The sequence below is a fragment of the Mauremys reevesii genome, linkage group 1 (assembly GCF_016161935.1).
Source record: "Mauremys reevesii isolate NIE-2019 linkage group 1, ASM1616193v1, whole genome shotgun sequence".
NCBI classification, from domain to species: domain Eukaryota; kingdom Metazoa; phylum Chordata; order Testudines; family Geoemydidae; genus Mauremys; species Mauremys reevesii.
In genome coordinates, this window is record NC_052623.1 from 297,940,012 (window position 1) to 297,962,935 (window position 22,924).

The 22,924-nt window shown below is 39.7% G+C and overlaps 1 long non-coding RNA gene across 1 annotated transcript; it reads right to left on the bottom strand.

Annotated features, from left to right (window-relative positions):
* Positions 1 to 3,613: 3,613 nt before the first annotated feature.
* On the bottom strand, positions 3,614 to 12,260 carry LOC120395962. The gene is made up of 4 exons (XR_005592902.1): positions 12,177 to 12,260; positions 8,717 to 8,788; positions 6,997 to 7,128; positions 3,614 to 3,795 (listed from the first exon to the last, which is right to left on the bottom strand). It is a non-coding gene; the product is annotated as an uncharacterized LOC120395962 (long non-coding RNA).
* Between the last annotated feature and the right edge of the window lie 10,664 nt (positions 12,261 to 22,924).

Consider the following 22,924-nt stretch of genomic DNA (forward strand, 5'->3'; position numbering starts at 1 on the left):
GTGCCTAAACCCCAGACTAAGGCACCTAAGTCTGGGGCTTAGGTGCATAAGTACCTTCGTGGATCCCACCCTCTTTGTCTCAGGTCCAAGTCTGTACAAAATGGCTCTTCCCTACCTCACAAGGTTGTTCTGAAGGTAAATACATTAATGAAGGTGCTCAGATGTTATAGTAATGGGGACAATATCAGTACCTCGATAAATAGATTAATTTTCATGTATCTTTTCCTCCCTATTCAAAAGCACAAATCTACAAATGGCCACACCGGGGTATATCTTTGAAGCCAATGGGGCTCGCAAAGTTACACACATACGTAAGTGCATGAAGGATTGGAATGGAACACAAACAACAAATCAAGGAGAAAGAGACTCTGGATTTTAACTGCTAAGCTGCAAACTGCATATGAGGTAAAACACATGAATGTCTATGTGATTTTCCACAAGCGGAGTGTGTTTGGATTATAATAGTAATTCCTTTCTCCAGAAAGTGCCTCCATTGAAGGCGATCAAATACAGTTTTTATATTTGTAACTGCAATATATTTGTTTTTCCTGCAGTCAGTTAAGTGTTTCTTGTTTGAGTAGTCACTGGAATTTCTTTAAAATTCAAAACAGCACCCAGTTTAAGCCTAAACAATACATAGTTTGTTCATTATTCTTTTTACATCAGTCATAAACTGCGAGTGATTCTGGGTAAGGAGGTAGGCAGAATTAAATAATTGCCTGGCTTCTTTGAAACGTTTGTGATTGTTCAATGGGTTGTATGCTGTGAGGCATTTAGACCGTTTTGCTGCCAAGTCAGTGACTGTTGCATTAGTCATAGGAATCTCTAGAGATCATAAAGGAGGAAAGTGCTGAATAACCTGTGACTCAGCTCTATTAGAATTTCTAAGTACACATTAGTAACACTCAGCCTCTGGGTACACCACTCACGCCCTGATACTACTCCTACGCTCCTTCCCACATGAAACCGGATTTGAACTGTCTCTTTCAATTTTCACTAGTTGCTAGGGACAATGGATCATTGCTCAGCCCCATCTACAATTTCTGCAGCCTATCAAAGGCTGCCGAGTTTAATACTACTTAGCTTGTGTACAGTTTCTTGAGCAAAACAATAAGGACAGAAACCAGCTGAAATTTACAGTGATGGTGCCGTTGTTGTATGTTGTAGTTAAAGCTCAGTATTTTTCACCTTTGTACACATCAGGAGTTATACGCAGGATTTTTAAGGAAGAATGAAAATTGAGCCATCAGGAGGTTTCTGTGGTAGAAGCTTAAACGTGGTTTTTTTTTTTCCTTTTTAAAGACAACTTTGTTTCTGTTGGCGTTATTGTAGATGAAGTTAATGGTGGGTGTAGGCTTCCCAGGAAGGAAATGTGTAGGGGTAAAAAATGAAATTGTGGTGGGCCACCACCCTGTAGGGCTTTGGTGGAAACCCTGAATAATTGTCTGAATGTTTTGTGTTATGGAGTTTGGGTCGTCTTAAATGAGAGTTTTACGGAAGTGTAGATTTATGCAGCATGGTCTATGGTAAAAGAGCACAGCATGTTTTTTCCCATGTGGAAAGAAGACAGGACCTTATTCACGACAGCCAGATTCTGCCAGCCTTGCTCATAGTGAGTAGCTTGTTAATCCAGGAATAGTTCCATGGAAGAAAGGAGAACTGTTTGTAGAGTAAGATACTAAAGCTCTGAGTAAGGATATCGGAATCTGGCCTTAAAAATAGAGATTAATTTTTATTTGGGAGATATAATGACACATGAAAGGCATCCTTAGCTACCCTGCATGGGAACGCAATGGGAGCATGGTCAGATGATCATAGACCTCTCAGCCTGTAATAAAAAAAGGCACAATACGGAGGAAAAGCTAAGGGCCAGATCTTCATCTGGTGGAAATTTGTGTAGCTTCACTGACTTCAGTGGAGTTATTCTTATTTACAGCGGCAGAAGATCCAGCCTAGGATGCCTTTGGCCAGCCCAGATCAGGCATATGAACCCCACCCATGAGCTGATATGTTGTTTATATGGAATAGACTGACTCTGCTGTATACTGGTCAGAAAATTGTAAATATTTTCCGTGAAAGATTTGCAAAAGAAATTAAATAATTTTCATTTCATTGTTTAAATGTTAGCAAATTGTAGAGAGATTCACAGTATCTGCTATGGTAAGGCAGCTTCAAAAGGAGACACGTAATAGTTACATTGAAGCCAACTTAAGAATTCACAGTTGCATTGTCCAAGTTGTTCTTAGTCTTTGATCCCCTTTTTAATTGCCTGAACATTATATGGTCTCTCTCTAGGTTTTTATTCTGAGCTCATTGCCATGCCAGCTGAGCTCCTAGTTACAGCGAAATCTAGTGCTAGTTATTGTAAAATATTTAGCATGCGTAAAACAGCAGCAAGTGTTAAAAAGTAAAGTCCAAATACATTTACGGAAAGGCTTTATGACAGAAATAGTTTCATATATTTGTAGTGCAGGTTCTGGTTCAAAGTGCAGATCTTTGAAAACTCAGTAACATGAAATTCACTTTAGAAGTGGAAGGTTTTGGAGGCTCTGTATAGCCAGGGGTCTGCCCGTGAGGATCTAATTTCTTTATTATTATTAATTATTATTGTATCACCTAGAAGTCTTGAACATGTTGGGGCCCCATTGTGCTAGGCACTGTACAGACTTGGGCCCCAATCCTGCAGACTTACAGGGATGCTTAATGGAAATGCGCACAGTAGTTAGGAGAAGCACATGTCTAAGTCTTTGCAGGATTGGGGTCATATAGTAAATGGCCCTGCCTCAAGCAGCTTGCAGTTTGGGGGTCTTTGGGGAAGCTGTGTCCTATACTATCAAAAATAAAGCCATGGGCCTTTCTTTGCAGAAGATATAAGCTAGGATATATTATGAAGTGAAGTTTCAGCTGGATGCTCTCCCTTTTGTGGATGCAATTTATAGTCACAAAACTTGTGCCCACATTTTTGCACCCATAGTTGTATTGCAGGGCCAAATCCAAGTAGTTTTATCTTTAGCTAACTGATTGAGATTGCAAATCAGTCAGAGACAAAGGCGCTCAGATTTGCACCCACAATTCATTTTTATGCGTGCAAGCTGCATCAACAAAAAGGATAGTCAACTCAGTCCAGCTGAACTTTATTTTACATTGTGTTTAGTGTACTTGAATGTTACATTGGGTTTTTGTGTCTGCACAGGAATCACGTACACTCCAGTATCGTCACATTTTGACATTACACCTGCAGTACAAAAGGAACTGTAGATGTCTGCAGTCTTGTTTGAATTAAAATTATGTTCATCTTGGGTGCCATTGTGTATGGTGGTCAAAGGTTTAGGAAAAGTTGTTCACAATCTGTGAAACATATGTATTATATTTACATCACATTTAGAAATACTTGGAAGAGAGAGAAGTGCTGAGTGAAAGGTAATAATCCACAGTTACCTTACCTTGGAGTTTGCCTAGTGTTGCAGTGTTTAGCCATTCTATTGCATAAAACATTTTTACTGTATTTCTTAATGGTATAGTAACCATTCACCCAACGTCTTTGTTATAGTAGCCATCCAGAAAACACATTAAACACAGGCACAATGCTTATAATTTTCCAGTAACTCAAACATATCTTAAATGGAAAGAACTTCATGGAGCCCACTTCAGGTAAAGATGGCTGTAAAGAACTTGACAAGTCTCTCATGTTTCATTATCAGTATCTGAGCTCCAGGAATCAGTTTCCTGAGCTGAAGCGTGTTACAGGAGGAAAATGTGACAGTAGAGTAGTTGGCATTCCAGCTGCTTCCCTTGCTGATAAAGGGGAAGAAAAAAACAACGCATTTCTCTCCTAATCCTTATTAAAACTTTTGAAAGTGCATGCAGAAACACTGATTTATAAGGGGAAACCTGCAGAACTGAACTCCAGAAAACCACCCATTGCAGTGCCAGAATTTAAAATGTGCTGCTGTTAGTTTCTTTTACAAGCATATTACAAGCCAGGGATAACTTGAGATAATTTCTGTGGATGAAATGTACTGCTATTTGGGAACCCTGGATTTAGACAATGTACTATCTGGTTATGTGGCTTGTCTGTCATCTGGGTGCTATTTGTCTGATATACAGTGCCAGCCACAGTATTTTTGGGCAGATTGGTGAAATAAATGTTCACTCCCCCACTCAGTGTTCACCTCCACCACTGCACTCATTTCTTATCCACTACTACACTTCCACCACAAATGATAAATGACAGTTGGGCCACAGGACTCATTGTTAAAGCCAGGATTAGAGTGTAAGGGGCCTCTGGTCTTAGTCCCATGCTTATCCCAGGTAGTGGGCTACACAGCCTCTCATGGTATTTAACTGCCTCTTCTTGTAGGCAGAGGTCGCATTGGCTTCTCATCAAGGCAGAGGAGCCATCTCAACTGCAAGCAGCCAGCTGGGAGGGGGCTTGAAGAAGCCCTAGCAGTGTCAGTTTGCGACTGGCAATACTCTTCTACATCCCCACTCCCCACCCCAAGTGCCACAAACTGAAGTAATGTGCTCCCCAAAACAGTGATTGTGACTGTGGTTGTCACAAGCCCCAAAGACCAGTCATGGATGGATATTCAATGGATGCTGATGATAATAATAACAATAATTAATAATAATTGTTATTAATAATTAATAATTAATGGTGGTCTTTAGGGACAATAATTTTTAGGAACTTTTGAATACTAGTGATTACATTACATTACTTTACAATGGAGTCTCAATTCCACCTTTACCAGGCAAAGGGCTAGAAACTTACTAAAAACAAACAAAACAAAAAAGCAAGCTAAGATTAACCCAGCTAGGATCTCTGTATTGAGGAGCTCCAGAAGCCAGCTATGGTAACATGGATCTAATATGTGACCCCCATGTTCAGCCACATTATTATTACTTTTTTATTTTTATTGCCATAGTGCCTAGAAGCTAGGGTTGCTACCCATCTGTGTTTTACCCGGACAGTCCGGTTTTTGGCTTCTGTGTCCGGGTGCCATTTAGGGTTGCCAAGTGCCCGTTTTTTTACCAGAAATTCCAGTTGAAAAGGAGACCTGGCAGTGTTCAGTCAGATATACTGACTGGACACCAAAAGTCTGGTTACCTTGGGGTGGGTAAGGCACCGGGTCATTAACCCATGCCAGCCCCTACCCAGCTGGGCCCACCTCCTGTCTGCAAGCAGGCTCCTTGTCAGGCTGCAACAGCCCTGGAGCAGAAGGAGCCCAGCTGGGGGAGGGAGGAGGAGGGAGGTGGAGACAATTCAGCAAACAATGGAGGGATGGCGGTAGAGAAGTCAGCAATTGGGGTGGGGCTTTGGGGGTAAGAGGCAGAGAAGGGGTGGGGCTTCAAGGTAAGAGGTGGAGCATGGGTGGAGCCTTGGGGGAAGAGGCGGGGTAGGAAGCAGTGGGAGGGGGTCCGGTTGCCAGCAATTAGAAAGGTGGCAACCCTGCTAGAAACTATAGTCATAGACCATGACCTTGTTGTGCTAGGAGCTGTACAAGCAGGCTGTCATATCTTTCTAAGGTTACAGCTGGACAGAAAAAAGGAGACTGGATGGAGAGGGGTTTGTGTTGCAAGTGGACCAGAGGACACATAGTACAGTAACCCCGACATCTGTGGTCAGTGGTTTCAGCTCTTATCATCTATTAATGGGGAACTATAGGACCCTAAGCCAAGATGAAGTAACTGATAGGTCTGTGAAGTGCTGATTTTTCCAATGCCCTTATTACTATTTTTACTTTTTACTTTCTTTTTTACTGAATTCTTGAGCTAAAACAATGGGATAATCAGTTTGAAAGAAAATGCCCTTATGGCCACAATGATTCTTTATTGGATTTAAAATTCCCCTACTAACTTTGAAGTAGTCATTTCCAGAATCCTGTTAACTAATTCTGGAAATGGGATGATTTGATAAACTGGTCCTTGCCCATTTGAATGGCTCAGTCCTCATGCATTTGTAAATTACATTAATTAATTAGTCTTATTACTGTATTCAATTCACACAGCTAAATAGATGTAATTAAAAAGTAGGTTTACATGCTATCTCATCACAGCAGCATTAGGACTAATGAGTTCAGTAAGTCATCTATGAAGACATCAAGCTTATTATACAGGCTGTAGCATGTTTAAGACACTCAAAACTGAGGAAAAGAGGCTCTGCCAACTGAGATATTGTATCTGCACCAAGAGCATTTGCTTCAAAGATCATAGATAATGTTGGTGGGACTTAATGTGGGGATGCTTTTAAAATGTGAATATGAGTAACTAATGGCCACATAAATTACATTGCATTTACATCATACCTCAGTATTGGTTTATATGTTGAATTAAAAAAAGAAGAATCTAATGGGCTAAATGGATTCCTCAATTTCAAAGGGTAATCTTGCTTGTAGGTGATATGTTGTTATTATAAAAGGGCCAGATTGTGTTTACTCACACAGGTAACCCCATTAGCTTTATTTAGCTACTGCTCATTTGAGTAGGGTTTGTAAAGACTGGCCCCAAACGTTTTGTTGGTATCTTAAATAAATAAACAACAGGTGGCTCAGTTTTGCTGCTATGCTTTTAAAACGTGAACGTTCTAAAAACCTCTTTGAGATCAAAACAACATAAAATTATGGTAACACTGCAAAATGAATTTATTTTTATGATATGTAGGATTGATAATTATTCTTTAAAAGTTCATTGTTGTTTTTACAGGAAACATTAAAATGTTGTGTGTTGAACTGGCAGATGCCGGATATTTTTAATATGCTGACATAAAATGTGCTTAAATAACCTTCCACAATACTCTTTCTTTCTTAGCTTTGCTTCTACTGAGAACCAGCAGTCACTTTAAGTTTTAATAAGTTTCATATGATTTGTACTGAATTGTGTTTGGTTAATTCTAACCTTTAATTAGTAGCCTCTGGACTGGTGTGTATCCCAGATATGGGGATGTTATTAGTGTGAAATGAAAGCTGTGTGTGTTACTCCATACAGATCAAAACAAACCTGGTATGCTCTAACAGCATTAAACCCCACTGAAACTTGATGCAGAATATCGTTTTGTCATTTGCAAGTCCTTGCCAGACGTTGTCCCCCAATACTTCAGCCTCACTGTGTATATACAGGGTAGGTGGTCACCTGAGGTAAAGCCAAATGTGCACTGTAGTAGAACATTTGTTAAATTAAATAATTTCTTCCAGCTTAAAAAAATTAAATTCACACCATGGAAAATGGTTACATTTAGCATGATGGCTCTTCCCTGACTTTCAGGCTTCTAGAAATAATTTTGGACTTACTGGGGCTCTGCATTGGCATAGATCCAGCTGTAGGATCAGAGGTTTTAACTGAAACTATGCTATGGAATTTTCGGATTTGTATCTCCTGAATGCTTACATTAAAACTCAAAAGTCCTGTTTAATCTCCTCCATGAGAAGAAGAGAACAGAATTTTTATATCCCCAAAAGGCAGAGGGGTTAAAGACCCCATGATGTCTACTAGGAACTTAGCTATTGCTAATCAATTTTACATGGAAGATACCCAGATGCCAGATGATGCGTAGAAGTCTAAAACCCTAAGATGGGCAGACAGATAGACAGTGAAGTGGTGAAAAAAATCTCTGCTGAATCCTGATTTCAGGAAACACTGTTTTATTATAAAAAGAAAAATTCGCATTACCCAGTGCAAGTTTTGTCTAGGTGGGGAAAAAGGCAGATAAATATGCATTTTCAGTTATCACACTTGTACCTCTAAGATGCTCTTCCTCAGAGTATTATTAACATGTAGAATGATAAACTGAGTTTGTACTAGCATTAAATTGTTATGATTATAGCTGGTCAGAAAATTTAGAGAAAAATTAAAAAAAATACAAAAAATGTTTTCAAGCAAAAGTTTTTGATTTTTCAACAAAAACTTGAAATTTTCCATGGAAAGCAGAAATTTTTCAAAAACACAAGGGTTATCCAAAAAAACCCCAATTTTTTGTCAAAGAACAGGTTTGATGGAACTTTTTTTCAATCAGCCTAGTTATAATTTTTCCACATGCTGAGTTGGAAAGTTCAAATCAAGCACAATTAGACCATTTATGTAGTAACCTTCTTCATGTCTGTCTGGGTGTGTATAAGTCAAATGGGACATTTTATTAAGCACTGGAATAGGCAGGCTTCCAAAGGAGGTTGTGGAATCCCTATCACTGGAGGTTTTTAAAAACAGGTTGGGCAAACAGCTGTCTGGAATAGACCAAGTATATTGGATCCTGTTTCAGCTCAGGGGATGGGACTAGATGACCTCTCAAAGTCCCTTGCAGTCTTATCTTTCTATGGTTCTATGATTTCCACTCTAGGACACATATGTACAAATGTGGCAAGTAACAACTGCAAGTATTTTTTACTTGGTGAAAAACTTTAAGATGTATTTTTAAAGCAAATTTAATTGCTGTTGGTCTCAGGAGTGTTGAAAGGTATTAGATAAAGTTTTAACAGTGGATGTATATGTTATACTTACAGCATGATTATACTAAGATACAGAAATCCAGTCTGTCACCATGCTTAGATCAAGCCTGTGAATGTCTGAGGTTTAATGGCATATTAACACAATCTATTTTTGACTTTGTCTAATGCAGACTCAGTGATTAAAGGGACCGACCCTGCAAACGAGTATAAATGTGAGTAATTTTACTCATGTGCATAAGATTTGATGCAATAAGGCCCCAATTCAACAAAATACTTACATGCAGAGTTGGGGCTTTATGCACCTAACTTCACTCCCATGAATATCCCAAGTGAGTTCAATGGAGCCATTCCTGTGAACAAAGATATTCACATGCAGGGATCAGGTCTTAAGCTATATTTGTCATGCAAACAAAAGGAGTCAAAAGGTTTTATTTGCAACAAAGTCTAAATGTAAAACAGATAATTTTTATGATTGATTTATAGTTAAAGGATTGTTTTTATAATTAATTGCCTACATAATTATTAATAAAAATGTATAATTGAAAGCATGTGTCCTTTCTTCTGTTAAGTGCCTCAGTTCACTTTTGTTCTATTGACTGGTTACTCTGTGCTCCTAAAGTCAATATTTGATGACAGAAACAGTCATGGAAGTAATTTAAAATTAGTCATACGGTAGGAACATAGCTATTGTATTACTGTAAAACTAGTGTATGTTTTATTCCTCTGTCCAGGAGCAGCAGATTAGGGCACTGCTTTTAGGAGTACTCTTTTCAAATGGTCTAGTAGGAAATTCCCTGTGAGGAAGGTATCCGCATCTTTTCACACATCTTGAATTTGCGTGGAACTAAGTAATTGCATATTCTAAGACAGAATGTTTTCTTTCATCAGCACCAGGCGCAAAAGATTTTTTTTAAAATTGGCTTTAAGGATCTCCAGTGCTAATTTGTGTGTGTGAACAAAGCAATAAAACCTAGCAGACTATCCTGAGCTAGGCTCTGAGGTTTGAGAAGAAATCTGAAACTCCTTTTCAATTTCCCCTTTGGTTCCCCTGCCCCCACTCTTTCATATGTCTCCTGATGAAGGAGCAATACCAAGTGCTATTCAAACAGCATCTGAATCACTGTTCACTTGACGTCATAGTTAAATGTTGCTGGGGCATTTTGTGCTGTGTGGTATTGCATCTTTTTGCTCATACTCATTCATCTTCACAAGACTAAAATTTAATTAACTTCTTTAGATTGATGATTTTCAGCTTCTTGACAACAACTGACTAGCACAAAAAGTGCTCACATCAAGAACATACAGCAGTTATAACTCACAACCAATTCCAGGAGATTTCACCAGCATGATGAATAGCAATTTGTTAATTCCATTTTTTGTCTCCAGAGGATAATCTTCCAACATATTAATTATGATAAAATCATTTAAAAAACAATCTTCAAAATCAAAATATGCAAGGAAATATGCAGGCAAACTACAGTGTCTAATCAAACAGAAATTCAGAAGTTCAGTGTTTTAAACTATTTGTTTATTCCATTGACAGTTGTAGTAATTGCTGAGCTGACAATGGTAGAAATTAAAAGAAAATGTCAGTTGCATTTATCATGACATTGAATATAATTGTTTACAGGTATATTTTGTACACAAGAGAGTCTCTTCTTCAGAGTAAAAATTTTGGTACAAAAGTAACATGTTTAAGATCAATGTAACACCTTGCTAGTACAGATACAGTCTGTAAGCAACATAAACAAGGTAATTTTTATATGAAATAGTTTCTTCTTTGTGGCCCTGCTGAGAATTTTGCCATTGACATTAACAGAAACAGAATCCTATTGGATTCAATAGGAACAGAATCAGCCCTAAACTTGGTTCTAAGATCTGACTTCAGACTTGATGTTCTTGGGTCAGTCTTCTGTGTAAAAGAGTTTCTTGGTTTAATGGAAATAACCCAAGTTTTGGGCCCCAATACAGCAAAGCACTTAAGCACATGCATAACTTTAAGACTACGAGTAGTTGTATTGAACCCAATGGGACTACTCTCATGTGTAAGGTCACCCAGATGTTTAAGTGCTTTGCTGGATTGAAGCCTTGTATCATGGTGATTTCAAAGTCTATTTATTTATGACATCACTGTGCTATTCGAGGGACTGACTGAATAAATAAATGAGAGAAGGGCAAGTCAAGCAGAAGCTGCTTAGGGAGGGGAGTACCACATCCCATTCAAAATAAGAACATAGTAATAAGAATGTAGGAGATAGGAATCAGCCACATAAGAATTTATAAATAACAGAGAGTGGTATAGCTGGCTGAGATACCATTGTATTATGGTACATATTCTATAGCACTAACATATCAGTGCTGTGTGCTTTGGGCTTTAAATCTTCCCACAGCTTAGGCAGCAACCTGTTTTCCAAGGCCAATGAGGTTTGGTCTGTGGGAGAACTCAATCTCTCGCTGCATGAAATTTGATGCTATATGAAGTACAGTAGCTGGTGCTAAGACTGCAGGGCACATTCAGGGCTTGGCATTAGATGTGGTATTGTTTTCTGTAGTTTTCTATAGGCCAGGGAACATTATTATTGCTTATGCAGATGCCATAAGTATGCACAACACTTTACAGACAAATAAAACCCAGCAATTTCTTTCCCTGATGTGCTTGCAAACTAAATTAGACATAACATACCAAGGGATGGCAATAAGCAAAGGTTGTGGGAGAGGATAAGCAAGGCAAGGGTTACACTGTGAAAGGGCATGAGATATACTTATTGGGCTAGATTCTCTGGAGAACTGGGGCCATAGCCTGCAAAATGGTTTGCAAAGGAAAAAAGTGTGTTCATGCCCTTTTCATTTTGTTCTTCAAGCTGTATACAGAATGAAAGCTCTTTTGTTAAAAAGGGTTAATTTTACTGATTGTTTTTCACTTTCGAAACATCAGGAATGCCAAATCTGGTTCTTCACTGGTTTTGTTGGGAGATGCCTTGGTTGACTTAGAATTGTATATTGGGAGTTCTCTTCCTGCTTAAGCAGGAGGAACAGGGGTGTTGAATTCTTAGCATTTCTCCAACCCCTTGTCCCCACCCCACTCAAACCCCTAAAAGATTTTAAAAGTTTAAATAAAAATCATATCTTCTCCGTTACTCAGGTTTAACCACCATAGTACTTGTGATTTGATATATGTACCAGTTCTCCAGTCATCCATAAAATCACCTAAGTCAGAAAAGACCTGAATTACTAACATCAAAAGGAAGGAGAAGGGGGAAAGAACCCTAACCCCCCTCCCCCAAAAATGCCTTTTATGGTCATTTTCATACATCATAAAGGATCCATAACGAGCAAAAGTCTGCTATTTTTCCTTTGAAGGTCCCCTTCAAGCATCCACTTCATTACAGATGTTGGCTTACAGCTGGAAATAAAAAAAACAACCTTCCAGTCCTATGGTGGCTGATGGAAAGAGAAGGCAAGCTTTCTGACCAAATATATCAAAAATTCCATAAGCCTTTTCTATTGAAAACATGTATAGATATGATAGCAAGGTCATAAATTGATTTATACTTCCCTCTTTGAATCTTGCTGACAATGCGGCAGCCTAAGTATTTTTCACCTTTTTGTTTAGTTTTGCTTATTGTTCACAGATTAAAAAAAAAGATTTTCCTGGGATCATTTGTAACTTGAATATGTAGACTATCGACTAATATAATAAAATAAAGTTTTATGTATAGAAAAGGGCAAAGTTCCTACTATTTCCTTGAAGCTCTTAGCACCTGACTTCACATTTGATAGAATTTACAGGCAAGATCTCAGCAGCAGCTTGGTCACATGCTGCTAGTTCACAACAGAGCAATGACACTTGCACTGTTAAAAGAGGATGTGTTCCATCCTTTTATTACATCAGCACACAGCATCACCACTGTAGCGAAGGCTGAGTTGCTCTTTCCATTATAAACCTCACTGAGGGTGGCTTATATCATAACTCTGCCTTCTTAGCTAATAACTGTGTTGCAAAGAGCTGAGTGTTATGCAACTTAAGGGTGTGATCCAAAGCCTGTTGGAATCAATGGGAGTATTTCCATTGCCTTCACTGGGCTTTTGATCAGTTCGTAAGCCTGCAAACACTGACATATGAGTGACATTACTCTTGTAGGTAGTTCATTTGAGTGAGCTGCTGCTCACATGAGTAAAGTTACTCAGAGGCGTATGTGTTTGCAGGCTCTGGCCCTTCATCTGTTTCAAGCAAAAACTCTGCAACTGTTTGCTATCTGGTGATTCAAATAACTGTATCTGTTAAACTAGTTTGTTGGGCAAAGGCAGTCTATAAACAAAACAAAACACCTTTTTAAATGAAGGGCAGGGGAAAGCCAAGAAGTGCAGAGGACCACATGGTTTGAGCAGAATCATCCCTTAGGGATGAGTGTATTAAAGGGGGAATTCCATATCCCAGTAAAGAGGACAGAAAAAAGTTGGTAAAGTACAGGTGGGAGCTAATGAGGAACAGTCAAACATAAAAGAGTCCCATTTAAAGATAACATATGAAGGCAAACAACTCAATATTGACAAAATTTACAAGTGCTTGTGTACCAATGCTAGATGTCTAAATACTAAACTGAGTGAACTAGAGTGGCTGGTATTAAATGAGGCTGTTGATAGAATAGACATCATGGAATCTTGGTGGAATGAAGAAAATCAATGGAACATGATATTATCACTGTACAAAATATATTACAACAACAGAGTGAGTCATGCTGAGGTAGGAATGGCACTATATATGAAAGAAAGCAGAGTCAAATAAAGTAAAAATCTTAAATGACTCAAACTGTACCATAAAAGTGGTTAGCGCATTAGCCTGCTAAACCCAGGGTTGTGTGTTCAGTCCTTGAGGGGGCCATTTAGGGATCTGGGACAAAATAAATAGTTGCGGATTGGCCCTGCTTTGAGCAGGGGGTTGGACTAGATGACCTCCTGAGGTCCCTTCCAACCCTGAGATTCTATGAAGATAAAACCTCTGTTGATAGAAATTCCATGCTCGAACAATAAGAGTATAGCCGTAGGAATATACTATTGACCACCTGACCAGGATGATGACAATAATTGTGTAATCCTCAGGGAGATTAGACAGGCTACAAAGGCAGAAAATGCAATAATAATGGGCGATTTCTACTATCCTAATATTGACTAGGTATATGTCACCTCAGGAAAAATTTGCAGATAATGTTAATGACTGCTTTCTGGAGCAGCTTGTCCTGAAACCCACAAGGGTAGAGCAATTCTTGATTTAATATTAAATGGAGCACAGGATCTGGTGCACGAGGTGAATATAGCTGAACCATTTGGCAATAGCTACCATAATGTAATTAAGTTTAACATCCTTGGAGGGGAAAAATTCCAAAGAAAGCAACCACAGTAGCATTTAACTTAAAAAAGAGGAACTACACAAAAATGAGTAAGCTAGTTAAACAAAAATGAAAAGGAACAATCACCTGGGTGATATGTCTGCAAACTGCAAGGATGCTATTTAAAAACACCATAATAGAGGCTCAAACTACATGGAAAAAACAATAAAAGGGCCAAAAAATGCCGCTATGGCTGAACAGCAGAGTAAAAGAGGCAGTTAGAGGCAAAATGGTATCCTTTAAAAATTGGAAGTCAAATCCTAGTGAAGGATATAGAAGGAGCATAAACTCTGGCAAGTCCAGTGTAAAAATATAATAAGGCAGCCAAAAAAAAAATCTGAACAGCAGCTAGCTAAGGTCACAAGAACTAACAGCAATTAAAAAAAATACATTAGAAGCATTACGCCTGCAAACAATCAGTGGGGCCACTGCACAATCAAGATGCTAAAGGAACACTTAAGGAAGACAGTTAAATGAATTCTCTGCATCAGACTTCACTGAAGAGGATGTGGGAGAGATCCCATCTGAGTCATTGTTTTTAGATGACAAATCTGAGGCACTGTCCCAGATTGAGGTGTCATTAGAGGAGGTTTTAGAACAAATTGATAAACAGTAATAAGTCACCAGGACCAGATGGTATTCACCCAAGAGTCCTGAACTCAGATATGAAATTGCAGCACTACTAACTATGGTATGTAACCAGTTGCTTCAATCAGCCTTTGTACCATATTACTGGAGGGTAGCTAATGTAACATCATTTTTTTAAAAAAATGTCCAATCTTCAGTACCAGGCAAATTGGTTGAATCTATAATAAAGAACAGAAAAGGAACATAGATAAACATGATATGTTGGGAAAGAATCAACATGGCTGTTGTATAGGGAAATCATGATTCACCAATCTATTAGAATTCTTTGAGCATGTCAACAAGCATGTGGACAAGGGTGCTCCAGCTGATATAATGTAGTTTGACTTTCAGAAAGCCGTTGACAAGTCCCTCACCAAAGGCTCTTAAGCAAACTGAGAAGTCATGGGATAAGAGTGAAGGTCCTCTCATGGATCAGTAATTGGTTAAAAGATAGGAAAAGAAAGGTAGGAATAAATGGTCAATGTTCACAATGGAGAGAGGTAAATAGTGGGGTCCCTCAAGGATCTGTACTGGGACCTATGCTGTTCAACATATTAATTGATGATCTGGAAAAGAGGGTGAACAGAGAGGTGGCAAAGTTTGCAGACACTACAAAATTACTCAAAGTAGTTAAGTCCAAACTGACCATGAAGAATTACAAAGAGATCTCATGAACTGGGTGACTGGGCAACAAAATGGTAGATGAAATTCAATGTTGATAAATGCAAAGTAATGCACATTGGAAAACTTATTCCCAACTATACATATCAAATGATGAGCTCTAAATTAGCTATTACCACTCAAGAAAGAGATCTTGGAGTTCTCATGGATAGTTCTCTGATCCACTCAATGTGCAGTGGCAGTCAAAAAACTAACAGAATGTTAGAAACCACTAGGAAAGGGATAGCTAAGAAGATAGAAAATATCATAATGCCACTATATAAATCCATGGTACAGCCGCACCGTGTATATTGCATGCAGTTCTGGTGGTCCCAACTCAAAAAAGATATATAGGGATTGGAAAAGATACAGAGAAGGGCAACATAAATGATTAGGAGTATGGAACAGCTTCCTTACAAGGAGAGATTAAAAAGACTAGGATTGTTCAGATTAGAAAAGAGACAACTGGCGGGGGGGGGGTGTTATGATAGATATCTATAAAATCAGGAAAGGTATTGAGAAATTGAATAGGGAAATGTTATTTACCCCTTCACATAACATAGGAATTAGGGATCACCCAATTAAATTAATAGGCAGCAGGTTTAAAACAAACAAAAGGAAGTATTTCTTTACTCAATGCACAGTCAACTGAGGGATGTCATTGCCAGAGGATGTTGTGAAGGCCAAGTCTAAAACAGGGTTCAAAAAAGAACTAAATAAATCCATGGAGAATAGATCCATCAATGGCTATTAGCCAAGATGGTTAGGGATACCATGGTCCCTAAACCTCAAACTGCCAGAAGCTGGGACTGGACAACAGAGGAGGGCTCACTCAAAATTGCCCTGTTCTATTCTTTCCCTCTAATACATCTGACACTGGCCACTATTAGGAGGTAGGATACTGGGCCAAAGGGACCATTGTTCTAGCCCAATATGGCCGTTCTTATGGTCTTATATTCTTACCTGTTCAAAAATGTTTTAAAATGGAAAACTAATCTAAAATATAGCCATTTTAAAAAACATTTTTGTTAACGGCTGTAGTAATCAATGTTAAAAGCAGGACAGTTTTTAAAATTAAATCTTTGTTGAAATTCTTACAAATAACATACAGTAGCATTTATGTTTCTTGTTTCATAACAGTTAATTCCATACTACTTCTAGAAAGAAAGAAAGAAAGAAAGAAAGAAAGAAAGAAAGAAAATTAGTTCTGTAGTACAGTAATGCCTCACTTAAAGTTGCCCTACTTAACATTGTTTTGTTGTTACGTTGCTGATCAATTAGGGAACATACTCATTTAAAGTTGTGCAATGCTCCACTCTTACATTGTTTGGCTGCCTGCTTTCTCCACAGCTGGCAGCCTCCTACGCCCCCACAGCGCCTCCTGCCCGCTGGCAGACCCCGCGGATCAGCACCTTCCCCCTCCTCCTGGCCCCGGCAATCAGCTGGCTTGCGGCGTTTTGGAGGCAGGAGGGAAGAGCAAGGACTCGGTGCGCAGGCTCCCCCTCCCTCTCCTGCCTCCCAAACGCCACAAGTCAGCTGATTGCCCCAGGCAGGAGGCGGGGGGAGACAGAGGGAACCTGCGTCAAGTCCTCGCTCCTCCCCCCTCCCTCCTAAACACCGCAAGGGTGGGAGGTTGCAGGGGAGAAGAAGTGGGTCTAGGGTGAGGGATTGGGGGAAGAGGTGGAGTGGTGGGGGTGGGGGTTGAGCCCCCCACCCCTGGTGCTTGCAGAGTAGGGGAAACTGCCCTGGAACCTAACCCCCACATTTACATTAATTCTTATGGGGAAATTGGATTCGCTTAACATCATTTCACTTAAAGTCGCATTTTTCAGGAACATAACTACAACGTTAAGGGAGGAGTTACTGTAATTCTATGAGAGCAGAATATATGTTAGCATTCCTGTGGTTGTAGGGTTCAGCTAACCTATATTTGTATGTGTATATTTATTCTGAGGAGGGTTTTCAAAGGCATACAGGACAATTAGTCACCCATCTCTCACTGGAAATCAATGGGATTTGCATTTTTGCCTTCCCTCACGCTTGAGAGGCGCTCCCCATAAACATCCTCAAAGCTACCTCATTGTCCTTCAGATCCCTCTTTAAAACTCTACTTTGCCATGATACCTACAAAAAAAAATGAACAATGGCTTGGCAGCTGGTATGCAGAGACCACTGCTGATCATGCTGATTAATATTAACTCATTTTCTTGTCCTCCCCAATCTGTCTGACTGCCTCCATTTGTTGTCTCTTGCCGTCTACTTAGCTTGTAAGTAAATTCTATGGGGGAGGGAACTGTCTTCTCTTTGTTCTGTTTTTGTACAGCATGTGGCTCATTGGGTCCTGGTCGATGATTAGGGCTTTTAGGTGCTACCAGAATACAAATAATAAATAATACCAATAACACTGGTCTACAATTTTTGAGACGTCGTCTGCTTCAGAGATAAAATGTGCTATTTATTATGTATTTTGATGTGTTGAATTCAAATATGACAATTAAAACAACTGATTGGCTACTGTTTCTAAGGTATTTAAGTTTTTACATTTGATGTCTATGTATATTGTGTAGATAGTAGAGTTTTAATCATAAATTGTAAACCTAGGTCTTTTCATGTGTTTATGGTTGCTTTACATGATAATATTTCACCTGTCCTGTTTATGTAACACTTTAAAAATCAGCAAAAGGGTTATATAACTAAAATTTATTATGAAACAAAAGGCAAAAAACTATTATGTACATAGTTTAGTCCTATTCAGTGTCTACTCGGCGCTTCTTGGCTTGTCTCTTGTATTCATTAAATGGAGCATCTCTTGTCACTGTCCAGCAATAGTCTGCAAGCATTGATGGGCTCCATTTGCCCTGATAGTGTTTCTCCATTGTGGCAATGTCCTGGTGAAATCGCTCGCTGTGCTCGTCGCTCACTGCTCCGCAGTTCGGTGGAAAAAAATCTAGATGAGAGTGCAAAAAATGTATCTTTAGTGACATGTTGCAACCAAGGCTTTTGTATGCCTTGAGGAGGCAACACCAACAACCTGTAGTTGTCTGCCTTGTTGTTTCTGAGAAAATTTATTGCCACTAACTGGAAGGCTTTCCATGCCGTCTTTTCCTTGCCACGCAGTGCATGGTCAAATGCATCATCTCGAAGAAGTTCACGAATCTGAGGACCAACAAAGACACCTTCCTTTATCTTAGCTTCACTTAACCTTGGAAATTTTCCACGGAGGTACTTGAAAGCTGCTTGTGTTTTGTCAATGGCCTTGACAAAGTTCTTCATCAGACCCAGCTTGATGTGTAAGGGTGGTAACAAAATCTTCCTTGATTCAACAAGTGGTGGATGCTGAACACTTTTCCTCCCAGGCTCCAATGACTGTCGGAGTGGCCAATCTTTCTTGATGTAGTGGGAATCTCTTGCACGACTATTCCATTCGCAGAGAAAACAGCAGTACTTTGTGTATCCAGTCTGCAGACCAAGCAAGAGAGCAACAACCTTCAAATCGCCACAAAGCTGCCACTGATGTTGGTCATAGTTTATGCACCTCAAAAGTTGTTTCATGTTGTCATAGGTTTCCTTCATATGGACTGCATGACCAACTGGAATTGATGGCAAAACATTGCCATTATGCAGTAAAACAGCTTTAAGACTCGTCTTCGATGAATCAATGAACAGTCTCCACTCATCTGGATCGTGAACGATGTTGAGGGCTGCCATCACACCATCGATGTTGTTGCAGGCTACAAGATCACCTTCCATTAAGAAGAATGGGACAAGATCCTTTTGACGGTCACAGAACATGGAAACCCTAACATCACCTGCCAGGAGATTCCACTGCTGTAGTCTGGAGCCCAACAGCTCTGCCTTACTCTTGGGTAGTTCCAAATCCCTGACAAGGTCATTCAGTTCACCTTGTGTTATGAGGTGTGGTTCAGAGGAGGAGGATGGGAGAAAATGTGGGTCCTGTGACATTGATGGTTCAGGACCAGAAGTTTCATCCTCTTCCTCTTCCTTGTCTGACTCAAGTGAGAATGATTCTGGTGCATCAGGAAGCGGCAGTCCTTCTCCATGGGGTACTGGGCGTATAACTGATGGAATGTTTGGATAATGCATAGTCCCCTTTTTCTTCTTTGACACACCTTTCCCAACTGGAGGCACCATGCAGAAGTAACAATTGCTGGTATGATCTGTTGGCTTTCTCCAAATCATTGGCACTGCAAAAGGCATAGATTTCCTTTTCCTGTTCAACCACTGGCAAAGATTTGTTGCACAAGTGTTGCAGCATATGTGTGGGGCCCACCTCTTTTGTGATGCAAAAGTCACTTCACCACAAACATAGCAGAAATTATCTGCACTGTTCACACAAGTACGAGGCATCTCTGCTCACTTTGGCTAAACAGAAATGTGTCCCTTTGCAAAATCAAACACTGACAAATAAGAGAGCACGACACTGTATGATTTCTAGAGCTGATATAGGGCAATTTGTTCAGCAGAGTGATGTAAGCTTCGTTATGATTGCATCATCCATGACTTCTAGGAATAACATGATGCAATTCATATCATGTATGATGTAATACCAGCTTCAGATTGCATCATTCATTGTTTTGCCTAAAAAGCAAGTACTGTCCAAACCCAGTCATAGATTTATTCATAGATCCAGTCAAAGATGTATTTTAGTCATTTCTGGTTTAAATTGAGATCCCTACCCTTTATAACTCACTTATCCTCCGCTATTCTCAAGTCAAGGGTCGTATATACTGACCCAATAGCATATCTTGAAAACTAGAGCCAATCAACAATTTTAAGCATCATTTTTGTTCTCAGTGACCCAGAATTAGTAAAGTTGGACTACATTTATTTCAGAAGCATTTTGGCTGTAGAGCAGTGTAATGGGAATTGGGTGTCCCTTGTGCCTTTGAAAATTGTCCCCAGAATAAATGTAAACACTGTGGCTATTCTGTAACTGATTGCTCTAATCCACAACACACATTCACACAGGGCCATTAGTTTTAAAGAGTTTAGGAAGCCTGCACAATGCCTAGCACTATGGGGAAGTTCTATGCTGAGGTCAATGGGAATGAAGCATATTCTCAGGAAGGGAAATGCAGCACAGGGACAGACTGTGGTTACAGCTGAACGCACCTCTCAAAAAGGAAAGGTTGTTATATGTTGTTTAGGAGTGGGAACGGCTGGGCAGAGGCAGAGGTCTGGGGCGGCTGGAGTGGTAGGAAGGAGGGAAATTGTAGCGCATCACGGGATCAATCACCAGATCTTTTTTTATTGTTTGCCCATATAATCCTGCCCTGCACTCCTTTCAGATATGGCATTTCTTCTGCATGATGCCATTTATGTTTTAGATGTACGACAAAATGATCCATTGAAAATCCAATTTGACACAATTAACAAAATGTCAAGTTTCAAGCTATCGCTGCTACTTAGTAACCTGTAAGGCTTTTGCTTTTGGACATAATCAAGACAACATGTTGGGTATTGGTTTATCCTTAAAAAGCAAAGTAAAAGCAGATGAAGTGTATTTATAGTCTCATCAGCCAATAAATGGATGAAAGAGAAAGAGAAATTAATGGGAAAATGTCAGCCAGGATGGAGGAGGGACTGACTGTGAAGTTCATGTCCAGACCAACTATTTGGAGTTAATTCCAAAGACAGAGGTCACTTGATTTACAATAGAAGAAGAATTGACACTTTAGCTGCAGTAAATTTAAAAATAAAACAGTAAAAGAGCCCAGTTTTACTAAGATTCCTTAATCGAGCTCCACCTTAGAAAGGGAAGAACTAGGAGGCACTTAAATCTGGCCATTTGGAAGTGTGTGGCTTTGATTTGAAGCTCAAAAACCTTAAACAAATGGGGAAGGTAGAAAAAATGTTACAAAATGAATTGCAGAATTCCTAGCTCTCCCCAGCCCCAGATAACTGGAGAGAAAGGGAGAGAGAGAGAGAGAGAGAGAGAGAGAGAGAGAGAGAGAGAGAGAGAGAGGAAAATGAAAGGAAAAGCAGAGCTATAAAGGGATGATGACCCATGTCTTTGTTGCTCTCCCACTAAGCCAAAAACACAACTCTTTGAGAGCATAACCTCATTTTAAAAAAGCCATTTCCCAGCAACGTTAGAGACAGATAAAAGCAGAAAGAAATAAAAGTCTCCATAATGCTGGGGGGAGGCATGAGCATGGCAGTACAGAATCATCCCTCTTTTAGGGGTTTGGTAAAAATATCTCTAATTCCATAAAAATCCTATAGTCCATTCTAGTTCTCTCTTTAAAAAGGGGGGGGGAGGTATTGTAGAGCCAGAAACAATGAAACTCAGCTCCAGGAAATGAGGAGGTCAAAGTAATCTAGTAGGTAGGTTTCAGAGTAGCAGCCGTGTTAGTCTGTATCCACAAAAAAAACAGGAGTACTTGTGGCACCTTAAAGACTAACAAATTTATTTAAGCATGAGCTTTCGTGAGCTACAGCTCACTTCTTCGGATGCATAGAATGGAACACACAGACAGGGGATATTTATACATACAGAGAACATGAAAAGGTGGAAGTATGCATACCAACAGGCAGAGTCTAATCAATTGAGATGAGCTATCGTTAGCAGGAGGAAAAAAACTTTTTGAAGTGATAATTAAGATGGCTCATAGAAGGTGTGAGGAGAACTTAACATAGGGAAATAGATTCAATTGGTGTAATGACCCAACCATTCCCAGTCTTTGTTTAACCCACAGTTAATAGTATCTAGTTTGCATATTAATTCAAGTTCAGCAGTTTCTCTTTGGAGTCTGTTTTTGAAGTTTTTTGTTGCAAAATTGCCACCTTCAAGTCTGTCACTGAGTGGTTAGAGAGGTTGAAGTGTTCTCCCACTGGTTTTTGAATGTTATGATTCCTGATGTCAGATTTGTGTCCATTTATTCTTTTGCGTAGAGACTGTCCGGTTTGGCCAATGTACATGGCAGAGGGGCATTGCTGGCACATGATGGCATATATCACGTTGGTAGATGTGCAGGTGTATGAGCCCCTGATGGCGTGTCTGATGTGATTAGGTCCTATGATGGTGTCACTTGAATGGATATGTGGACAGAGCTGGCATCGGGCTTTGTTGCAAGGATAGGTTCCTGGGTTAGTGTTTATGTTGTATGGTGTGCGGTTGCTGGTGAGTATTTGCTTCAGGTTGGGAGGCTGTCTATAAGCGAGGACTGGCTTGTCTCCCAAGATCTGTGAGAGTGAGGGATCATCTCTAAGGATAGGTTGTAAATCTTTGATGATGCGCTGGAGAGGTTTTAGTTGGGGGCTATAGGTGATGGCTAGTGGTGTTCTGTTATTTTCTTTTTTAGGCCTGTCCTGTAGTAGGTGGCTTCTGGGTACTCTTCTGGCTCTGTCAATCTATTTTTTCATTTCAGCAGGTGGGTATTGTAGGTTTAAGAATGCTTGATAGAGATCTTGTAGGTGTTTATCTCTGTCTGAGGGATCGGAGCAAATACGGTTGTATCTTAGAGCTTGGCTGTAGACAATGGATCGTGTGGTGTGTCCAGGATGGAAGCTGGAGGCATGTAAGTAAGTATAGCGGTCAGTGGGTTTCCGGTATAGGGTGGTATTTATGTGACCATCGTTTATTAACACAGTAGTGTCTAGGAAATGGACCGCTTGTGTGGATTGGTCTAGGCTGAGGTTGATGGTGGGATGGAAATTGTTAAAATCTCAGTGGAATTCCTCGAGGGCTTCTTTTCCATGAGTCCAGATGATGAAGATGTCATCAATGTAGCGCAAGTAGAGTAGGGGCGTTAGGGAACGAGAGTTAAGGTAGGGTTATTGCTGATTTTA